At 38.0% G+C, this 9,734-nt stretch overlaps 1 long non-coding RNA gene across 3 annotated transcripts in view; it reads left to right on the top strand.

Annotated features, from left to right (window-relative positions):
• The first annotated feature begins 512 nt into the window (after positions 1-512).
• LOC112654720 (uncharacterized) overlaps positions 513-9,734 on the top strand; it is a 43,340-nt gene continuing 34,118 nt past the window's right edge. The window contains exons 1-4 of one of the 3 annotated variants that reach the window (XR_003133291.3): positions 513-579; positions 2,843-2,966; positions 3,870-4,005; positions 5,588-5,648. This is a non-coding gene — a long non-coding RNA (uncharacterized LOC112654720). Of the gene's footprint in view, positions 580-2,421; positions 2,522-2,842; positions 2,967-3,869; positions 4,006-5,587; positions 5,649-9,734 lie in introns of those variants that run through there. The other 2 variants (XR_007402458.1, XR_003133290.3) reach the window with 2 other exon arrangements.

Below are 9,734 nucleotides of genomic sequence, written 5' to 3'. Positions count from 1 at the left end.
ACTGACCATGCAGCTGTGCAAACGTAGGTCATCCTCCTAGTAGATGGGCCGTATCTCTTCAGTGTTCTAGAGCCCAGAGCCTTGTCTGTGTCGCTTCACATCTCACACTGAAAGCAGCTAGATCCATCCATGTAAGGCACGCTTTCTGCCCATAAAGTTAACACCTCCCTTGTTCTCATTCTGCATCTCCTATGGTTTTGCTCTAATTAGAGGACTTGCCACCCCATCCCTGATCTACTTCCGGGCCTTCTCACTTCACCTTGGTGTTTGGGTTCACGTGGTTTGATTCTCTGCTTCTCCTTTACTTTCCCCTCTTTCCTACCTCCTCACAGGAGCTTCTGCAGATGGCTAACCCACTTGGGCATCTTCCAGGGTTGTCCCTGCCCTGACTCGTTTTTCAGTCATACTGTTGTCTCGTAATGTCTTTGACAATGTCCTTCATGTATCCCTTACAATAGAATAAGACAAGTAGAACACAAGGGAAGCCACCAAACAATCACTGCCGAGTTCCAAATAGATTAAGCTCTGAGATTCTACTACCTTTGCTCCAAGTTCTGTGACACCCCAGTGGGATGGAAGGTGAGCTGATTTCTTGAACCTTTCCATTGACCTCATCCCATCGACCAGGTTTCTCACTAGGGGGATGCTAGCTTACAGGATGCCCCCCTCTCCATGTTGCAATTCCTAAAGCTCTGGGACCAGGGTCAAAACTCTTTTTCTATGCTGACTATATGGTTTGCTAACTATCTCTTATTGCACCTACTATGTGCACATCTACACTGTGCCAGATACTCCTAGTCATTATTTTTAATCCTTATTGCTCATGCAGGGGTAAGTGTTATCTCCATTCTGCAAATGAAGTTGTGATTGAGAAGGGTGAAGGTGAGACATTAAGTGACAAATTTGATTAGTGTCTGACTTTCGAGCCTGTATTTCATTGTCTCTTTTTTTACTGTCATCCAACCCCTCATCTCAGCCTAGCCACTGTCATTTGCAGGGTCCCCCCGTGTTAGTTATCTCTTGCTGCATAGCAAGCTTAATGGCTTAAAACAACACACATTTATCGTCTCCGATTCCATTGGTCAGAAGGCTGGCCGTGACTTAGCTGGCTTCTTTGCTCAAGGTCTCACAAAGCGTAAGCAAGGTCTCAGCTGGGCTTCATAACGTTTTGAAGCTTGGCGTCTTCTTTCAGCTGTTGGCAAGATTCATTTCTTTGCAGCTATATGGCTGACAGCTCTGGTTTTATTGGCTGTTGACTGGGGGTCACCCTCATCTCCTAAAGACCTCTCCAACTTCCATGGGCAAAATACGGCTGTCACTTCTTGAAGAGCAGCAGGAGACTCTCTCTGCAGTGTGCTATGAATGGAGTCTTATAAATTTACCATAATTAGAGGAGTCATATCCCACACCTTGTCCATACTCCATTGATTAGAAGCAAGTCACAAGTCTGACCCACACTCAAGTGGAGGGGATCCTGTGGGGAGGATCTTACTGGGGTCACATGAGGATGTTTCTGCTACACTCCCTTACCAGAATTCTCACAAGGCTGCTGGGGAAGGTTAGGAAGGCATAGCCCGGAGCACAAGAGAGAAAGTTCCTGCTGCAGCTGCAGGTTCCAGCTGCCATTTTTCTCCCCCATGTAAGTGGGGAGGATATTATTTATCTACTTTGCAGGGGCAGGGTGACAATTTGGCCATAGAATGCTTTTGATACCCATGATGAAAGGCTCTTTATAAAGCCAAAGTACATTTTTTTCCCCAAAAAAGAAAAATAGAAAGAAGTCATCTGTTGCTAGGGAAACCACAACCTTTTGCTGTGCTTATTTGGAAAAGAGGCATATTCAAGAGTCTTCACCGTAGGAACAGAGATTGTGCTTTATGTTGGTGAGAATAAACAAAGGAAAAATATCAATCCTCTCGAATGAAAAAAAAATCCATTATCTTGTATCTTGCTGAAAAGATTTTATTCTCAGGGGTTCAATTCAAGATTCACCCCTCTTTCCCCCTGCTATTTTTGTCTCGAAATTTCCTTTGAAGTTGGCGGAATCTTTGGGTCTCGGCAAAACGCGAGAAGCTGAAAGGAGACTGGGCAAGCTAGCAAAAACTCCTTTCAGGCTGGCCTGTGTAAGAGGCTATGGGCTCCTCCCCTTCTGTCCAGATCGTGCCTGGGCACTAAGTCAACAAAGAGTCTCACAGCATTCCCTCTGGTACTCATGCTTAGCATGTCACCAGACTTTTCATATCATTGCTTAAATGATCACATTCTTCTACAGACACTGTGGTTCGAGTCATGCTTCTAAAAAGGCAGTTCTGTTTTCAAGTATCTGGAATCTTAGCTACAATAGTCTGATGCAATTGGACTCAAAATACTGCCTTTAGACCCTGTAGATCCAAGTCTCCATTGTGGCGTGGGAAGCGCTTCCTCTTCGAGTGCCCTGGTGAACGGGCCCCAGGAGCACAAGCCTCCCATCCGCAGGGCCAGGCTGCCTGCCACCGTCTCTCGAGGCCCAATGGAACTACTGGTTACAATCTCTTCAGGGATTTTCTGGGGATATCTTACTTGTGGAAGGGTGGAGGGGACACAGAATGGGGCTAGGAGGAGCTAGTAACTAGAATGTTCTGACCTACAGAAATATTGTTACATAACATTGGTGTATGTCTGAGAACATGACTCTGGGTTATCTTCACTTAAAATCTAAAAATGAAGAGAAAAGGCTTCTGGAAATTGAGGAGACTATTAATTTGGATTGGCCTTGTGTGTAGCCTGAATGCCATGAATTCCTCTCCTGTTAGTCTCTGTAGGAAAAGTATCCCAAAGTGGATTTTATGTCTTCTCTCCCTAGGTAAAGAACTGTGTGCTGTTGAAGACTGTTTTCTCCAACTCCTTCAAAATGTCCATGATCATCAAGAGGCTGGGGAGAGGAGTGTGGATTCAGGAACCTGAGGTATCCAACACCCACGTTCTGGGTAAGTAGAGCCTCGCAGGGGGGTTGCTACAATGCGAACGGTAGATAGTTACCTAAGAAAGGGAATAACTATTTTATTTCTACTTTTTGTCTGGAATGTTCTTCTCATACTTCTTTTCTCTGTGAGACTACTTGTGTCCTCACGAGGCACTATTTTATTCATTATTGTGGTGACATTAAAGCTTTTTAATTCAAGCTGTTAAATTCTCTCTTGGAAAAATTCTCAAATGATTGCAGCTATAGTTTAAACCAATCTTACACTGAAGATCCTAAATATAATTCAAATAGATGTGGAATAAAAAATGCATTTTTTGGTTCAACTTAAAAGAGTTAAAATGTGAAACTTGAAACAGTGGTTAGAATTACTATTTTGCCATAGTCATTTGTATCATAATAAGAAAGAATTATATGAACTAGATTTCTAATTATCATTCAATCTCAATAGGGCTTAAATTTATAACTTTCTAAAGGAAAAAACAGCCATTTTAAATTCTGCATCTGCCCACAAAAGAAACATTACATGAAGCCAGATGTGTGAATTATGGCAAATTATATGGAAAACTTTAGGGAATATGAGAAGTAGGAAGGTTTGAAAAAAGCAAATGTGCCATTGTATTCCCCAATTTTCAATATTACTATACTAATAACTAAAGAAACAATGATTTTTGTTAGAAGCTAGGAGTGAAAATGCTAATATTCTTCTAATTACAAGTTATGGGCAGCATAATATGTTACTAATAGCACTAGATGCTTTGTTAGTATTCATAGTGTAAGAAAAAAAATCAAAACCACTCAGTTTGACATGGTTGCATATCAATAAAGCTTAGCTGTTTTTAAGCTCTTCTTCAAAAGTAAATCTGACAGGCTAGTTTAAAAATATCTATCTACAATCTTTGCCTTGTAGGTTTCTACATTGATGTGAGATAAAAAAAGCATCAAGAAGGTAAATGAAATGGGCAGAAAGAGTAAGAAAAATTGGAAACACTTAACTGTGGTTAGCTTGGTCTGCCTGGAGATAACAGAGTGTATGGCTTACAGTGGTAAGTTAACTCATCAAATGTATTTACTGATAGTTCATCTACTTGCTATTTTAGATCGATTCATAGCCTAAATATAACGCTCTGGGAGCAGTAGTTTCATAAAGTGGAAAAGAGAATTAAAAATTAGATATAATTCTAGAAAACAATTCAAGAAAAAATTTGCTAGGTTTGAGAAAAATCCATCTTTCAATGTCAAATTAAACTTAATTCTATGGCTATATTAACAAGTTAGGAAATGACAGGTGTTGGCAAGGATGTGGAGAAAGGGGAACCCTCTTACATTGTTGGTGGGAATGCAAGCTGGTGTAGCCACTCTGGAAGACAGTATGGAGGATCTTCAAAAAGTTGAAAATAGGACTACCCTATGACCCAGCAATTGCACGATGAGGTATTTACCCCAAAGATACAGATGTGGGGAAACAAAGGGGCACCTGCATCCCAATGTTTATAACAGCAATGTCCACAATAGCCAAACCATGGAAGGAGCTGAGATGTCCATCGACAGATGAATGGATAAGGAAGATGTGGTGTCTATATATATAGACACACACATACATACAATGGAGTACTACTCGGCCATCAAAAAAAAAAAGAAATCTTGCCATCTGCAACTACATAGATGGAACTGGAAGCTATTATGCTGAGTGAAATAAGTCAATTGGAGAAAGACAATTATCATATGGTTTCACTCATATGTGGAATATAAGAAATAGTGAAAGGGACTATAAGGGAAAGAAGGGAAACTGGGGAAAAATCAGAGAGGAAGACAAACCATGAGAGACTCTTACTCTATGTTGGCGAATTAAATGTAAATAAAAAAAGAAATTGACAATTAAAATGGCGAAGTTTCAAATACATGACTAGAAAATCTCCTATTCTTTTTCATTGGCCAGATACTGTCATGTGACTTGTCACGCCGCATTTGTCGTGGAGGGTGAGATAGTCACAGACTCTGCTGCCTCTGCCTTGTTTTGCTCTGTGGAAGAGGAACAGACATGACATCAGATTTGTATTTTTCAAATCTCACACTCCCTTTGTGCATATACAAATGCAGATACGACATTTTATAGTTGAAATGTACTTTACCGATCAACGAATGATAGATCTGAGACCTAGAGATATAAAGTGGTTTGCCTCAAGTCATGAAGACACATAGTATTGGAGCCAAGACTAAAGTGGAAGATTTCCTGGTACTTAGTTCAGTGCACTCACAGCACGCCACTGAAGCACCAGAATTCGTTTTAATTGTAGGAAGTAAATATAAAAGTGTTATACTGTGATTTTTGGGACTCTTTGTGGACTTCCACAGGACACGTTTTCCAAATGATTTTGGAAGCTTACGTTAACACCTGCTGCTTTTAAATAAATGAAAACGTTTTCATTCTTTATAAATTTTTCCTGCTTCCACTATAAGTGCCAACAACGGTACCCAAGCTGTCAGTATCTCCATTAAAAAAATACAACAGAAAGTGGTTTAAAAAGTTTTATTAAGGAAATGATGAGCTGAATTAGAGCCAGAATTGTGACTTGGATGTGATTGGTTACTAATTTCCATAGTTTGTCATCTTTCGCTTTCCCACAGATAACTGCGCTGATAGAGACCCCAAGAAGATTGAGCAGTGATTTAAACATCTTTTATTGAGGTTAGCATGTTTAAAATGAAGCAAGAAATGCATCTGGTTAGAATTCAGAGTCTTTGCAGTGAATTGTTTCAATAACAATGCTGATGCCAGTGGATTTTAAATATTCTTAAAAGGGTTTGCAAGTGCACACCAACATTAGGGAATAGCCCATGGTCACTTGGAGCTTAGTGGTAAGTGCTAATGTCAAGGGTTCCAGCCAGTATTTTCCCTGAAATCCCAAAGCCATTATTTGATAGAACTCGAATTCAAACTTGCCTTGTCAGATAGACTGAGACAAATCTAGCATATAAAGGTTAGTGAGCAAGAAATCATACTGAACTGAACTTTGCCTTCTCAATAAAGAGAAGTTCTTTTTTTTTTAATTTGTTATAAAACTGCTTTATTTATTTATTTATTTACTTATTTATTTTTTTGGTATTTTTTTTATTGGAGTTCGATTTGCCAACATATAGTATAACACCCAGTGCTCATCCCGTCAAGTGCCCCCTCAATGCCCATCCCCAGTCACCCCATCCCCCCGCCCACTTCCCCTTCCATTACCTTTTGTTCATTTCCCAGAGTTAGGAGTCTCTCATGTTGATAAAGAGAAGTTCTTAAAGGAACTGCTTGTTGGGGACCAGAATTTGGCCTTGACATCCTCAGGTCAGGCTGCGGATCTCAGCTGCTGTCTTACTACAACTTGGCATTTTTAGGGACTTGCATAGCCCATAATATGAATCCATACTTAACTCTTTAATATGATTCTGATCACAGTTAGAAGCATGAAGGCTAAGATAATATTTTTGTGGTTTTTAAATCTAGAAAAAAGTTTTAATGAGTAAGGTTTGGTGGGACATTTTCCTCTCAATTTTGTCACTTTGATGTTGTCACCTGGCATAACACAATGAGAATACAGCCAGATCTTAAAACTAGGTGCCCATATCTTACCCCTATTTGTGATACGTAGAGGTTGGCGAACTTTTACTATAAAGGACAAGATAGTAAATGGCTAAGGCTTACGGGTCATGTGGTCTCTGTCACAATCACTCAACTCTGCTATTGGATTGCAAAAGTAGCCACATGAAGTAGATAAATTAATGAGCACCACTGTATTCCAGTACAACTTTTCGCACAAAACCAAGATGTAGGCTGGATTTGGCCGATGAGCTGTAGTTATAGTAACATATCTAGAGTGAGAAAACTCTTCCTAAAAAAAAAAAAAAAAAAAAAAAATTCCCTAAGCTTTGAAAGTCTCTTCGCTAAACTCCTGGGAGAATGATTCCGTGGCATGAGTTTTGCAAAAACAGTTCTTTGTAACTTTATCTCCATTCATAGGATATGTGAATATATACTGAGGTTAGTTGGTGGGAAGCAAAAGAAAAAAATCAACCATTATTCTCTTCATTTAACAGATTATGAGGGAGTATAAGACTAACACTTGCAGAGATTACAAAATAAATGTAACTGATTTGTCAATGCCAAAAGATAGAAGTAATCAATTTAGATCACTGCAGCCTGGAAGTCTACTAAACAGAATGAATTATCCAGCCCATTAATTTAAGAATTGGCTTGTGTTGTGAGAACTTCTCTAGTTATTGATACTCTCATTTATATTTTGGCCAATGAAAGAGTAATTTGCCATTGTAATTGACCTCTTAGATCTTGAAAAAAAAAAAAAACTAAAGATAATTCCTATTTTTGAGGCATATGTTTTATCATCTGAATTGCTGTTAAGAATTTATAATACCACTGGGTAAATAAATAAGCATTGGCCAATAAGTTGCTTGAGGAAAACCAGACAGTCTGCCAAATTAAAAAAAAATCAAATATAGGAAAAGTTCAACGTATTTCCTGTGTACTTTCAAGATATTCCATTTGGTTTTTAGTCTCTGCTTAGGGAGCAGAAGCTATGAGAGTATTGTTTCTAGATACGCTGTACTTGTGTTTTTATAACTTACATGAATTGTAGACTGATAAGGGCTGAGGAGGTGTTAGGACCAAGAATGAAGTTATAGGGCATGATGAAAATAATAGAACCAATATGCTTGATAAATAAGTTTGTTATAGGTTCAATGAAGAGTAGAAAATTAATAGAAAATTTATGCTAAAATATGAATATGATAACCAGGCATATGTAACACTTGATTTAATCATTTTTTGATTCTAGAAAAGGCAAAAATGTGATGGCCAACCTACAGGATAGCCTCAGTGTTCCTGCATTCTGATATTCAGTCCCTTTGTGTAGTTGCCTACCACAGTGAATAAATACGGACTTGTGTGACCTATGGAATGTATAAGAAATATGACTTTTGAGGCTAGATCATAAAAAGCATTTTAACATCTGATTTGCTCTCTTGTGGGTGGCTCATTTATTTTTAAGATATATATTTAAGGTGTATAACATGATGATTTAATATACATATAATAGTGAAATGATTGCTATAGTCAGGCTAATTAACATATCTCCTTACCCAGGCACCATTTTGTGTGTGTGTGTGTGGTAAGAGCGTCTGAAATCCACTCACTCAGCTATTCCAGTATTCAGTACAGCATTATTGCATATAGTCAGTCTCCTGTTGTACATAGATCTCTGGACTTATTCACCCTACAGAACTGCGACTTTGTACCCTTTGACCAAAACCTCCCATTCCCACCCCCACAAACAGCCTCTGTTATCTCTCTGCTTCTGTGAGTTTGACTTTATTAAAATACATTCCATGTATAAGAAAGATCCTACAGTATTTGTCTTCCTCTGTCTAGCTTGTTTCACTTAGCCTCATGTCCTCTAGGTTCATATTGTCACAAATGGCAGGATTTCCTTTTTTCTTGTGTTTGAATAATATTTCATTATATATATATAGAGAGAGAGACACTTTCTTCATTTACTCCTCTGTTGACAGACACTTGAGGTTTTTTCCCATATCTTGGCTAGTGTAAATAATGCTACAGTGAAATGGGAGTGTAGATATTTTTTCAAGATACTGATTTCATTTCTTTTATATATATCCCCAGAAGTGGGATTGCTGGATCATATGGCAATTCTATTTTTAATGTTTTGAAGGATGTTTATGCTATTTTCCATAGTTTACATTCCCACCAACGGTGTACAGAGGTTCCCTTTTCTTGACATCCTTGTCAACATTTGTTATCTTCTGTCTTTCGGATGATAGCCATTCCAACAAATGTGAGGTGATATCTGATTTACATTTTCTTGATGATTAGTGATATTAAGCATTTTTCCCCATATTCCTCTTGGCCATTTGTATGTCTTCTTTTGAGAAATGTCTACTCAGGGCCTTTGCCCAATTTTAAATTAGATTATTTGTTTTCTACCATTGAGTTGTTTGAGTTCTTATGTATTATGAATGTTAACTCCTTATCAAATGTATAGCTTGCAAATATTTTCTCCCAGACCATAGGTTTTCTCTTAACTCTGTTTTCTTTGTAGAGCTTTTGGGATCATATTCAAAAAATCATTTCCAGGCCAATGTCAAGTTTTTTCCTGTTTTCTATTTTTATGGCTTCAGGTCTTTAAGTGTTTAATCCATTTTGAGTTGATTTTTGTTTATAAAGTGAGATAAGGTTCTAATTTCATTCTTCCTCACGTGGGAAACCAGTTTTCTAAGAAATATTATTGAAGAGATTGCCTTTGTGCCATTGTGTATCCTTGGCATCTTTGTTGAGGATCAATTGACCATAAATGCATGGATTTACTTCTGGGCTCTTTATTCTATTTCATTGGTCTCTATGTTTATTTTTATGCTGGTAGCATGCTGTTTGATTACTATAGCTTTGTGGTATATTTTGAAATCAATACTGTGATGTCCTCAACTTCTTTAACTTCTTTGTTGCTGTTCAAGGTCATTTTGGCTATTGACAGTTTTTTTTTTTGGTTCCATAGGAGTTTTAAGATTGTTTTTTTCTATTTCTTTGAAAAATGTCATTGGAATATTGATAGGGATTGCACTGAATCTGCAGATTGCTTTGAGAAGTAGGAACATTTAACATTATTAAGTATTTACTGACATGAGATATCTTTGCATTTATTTATGTCTTCTTTAATTACTTTAATCAGTGTTTTATAGTTCTCAACATGCAGACCTTTCA

Source organism: Canis lupus, chromosome 15, assembly GCF_003254725.2.
Source record: "Canis lupus dingo isolate Sandy chromosome 15, ASM325472v2, whole genome shotgun sequence".
NCBI lineage: Eukaryota > Metazoa > Chordata > Mammalia > Carnivora > Canidae > Canis > Canis lupus.
This window is presented reverse-complemented; position numbering and strand designations above follow the sequence as displayed.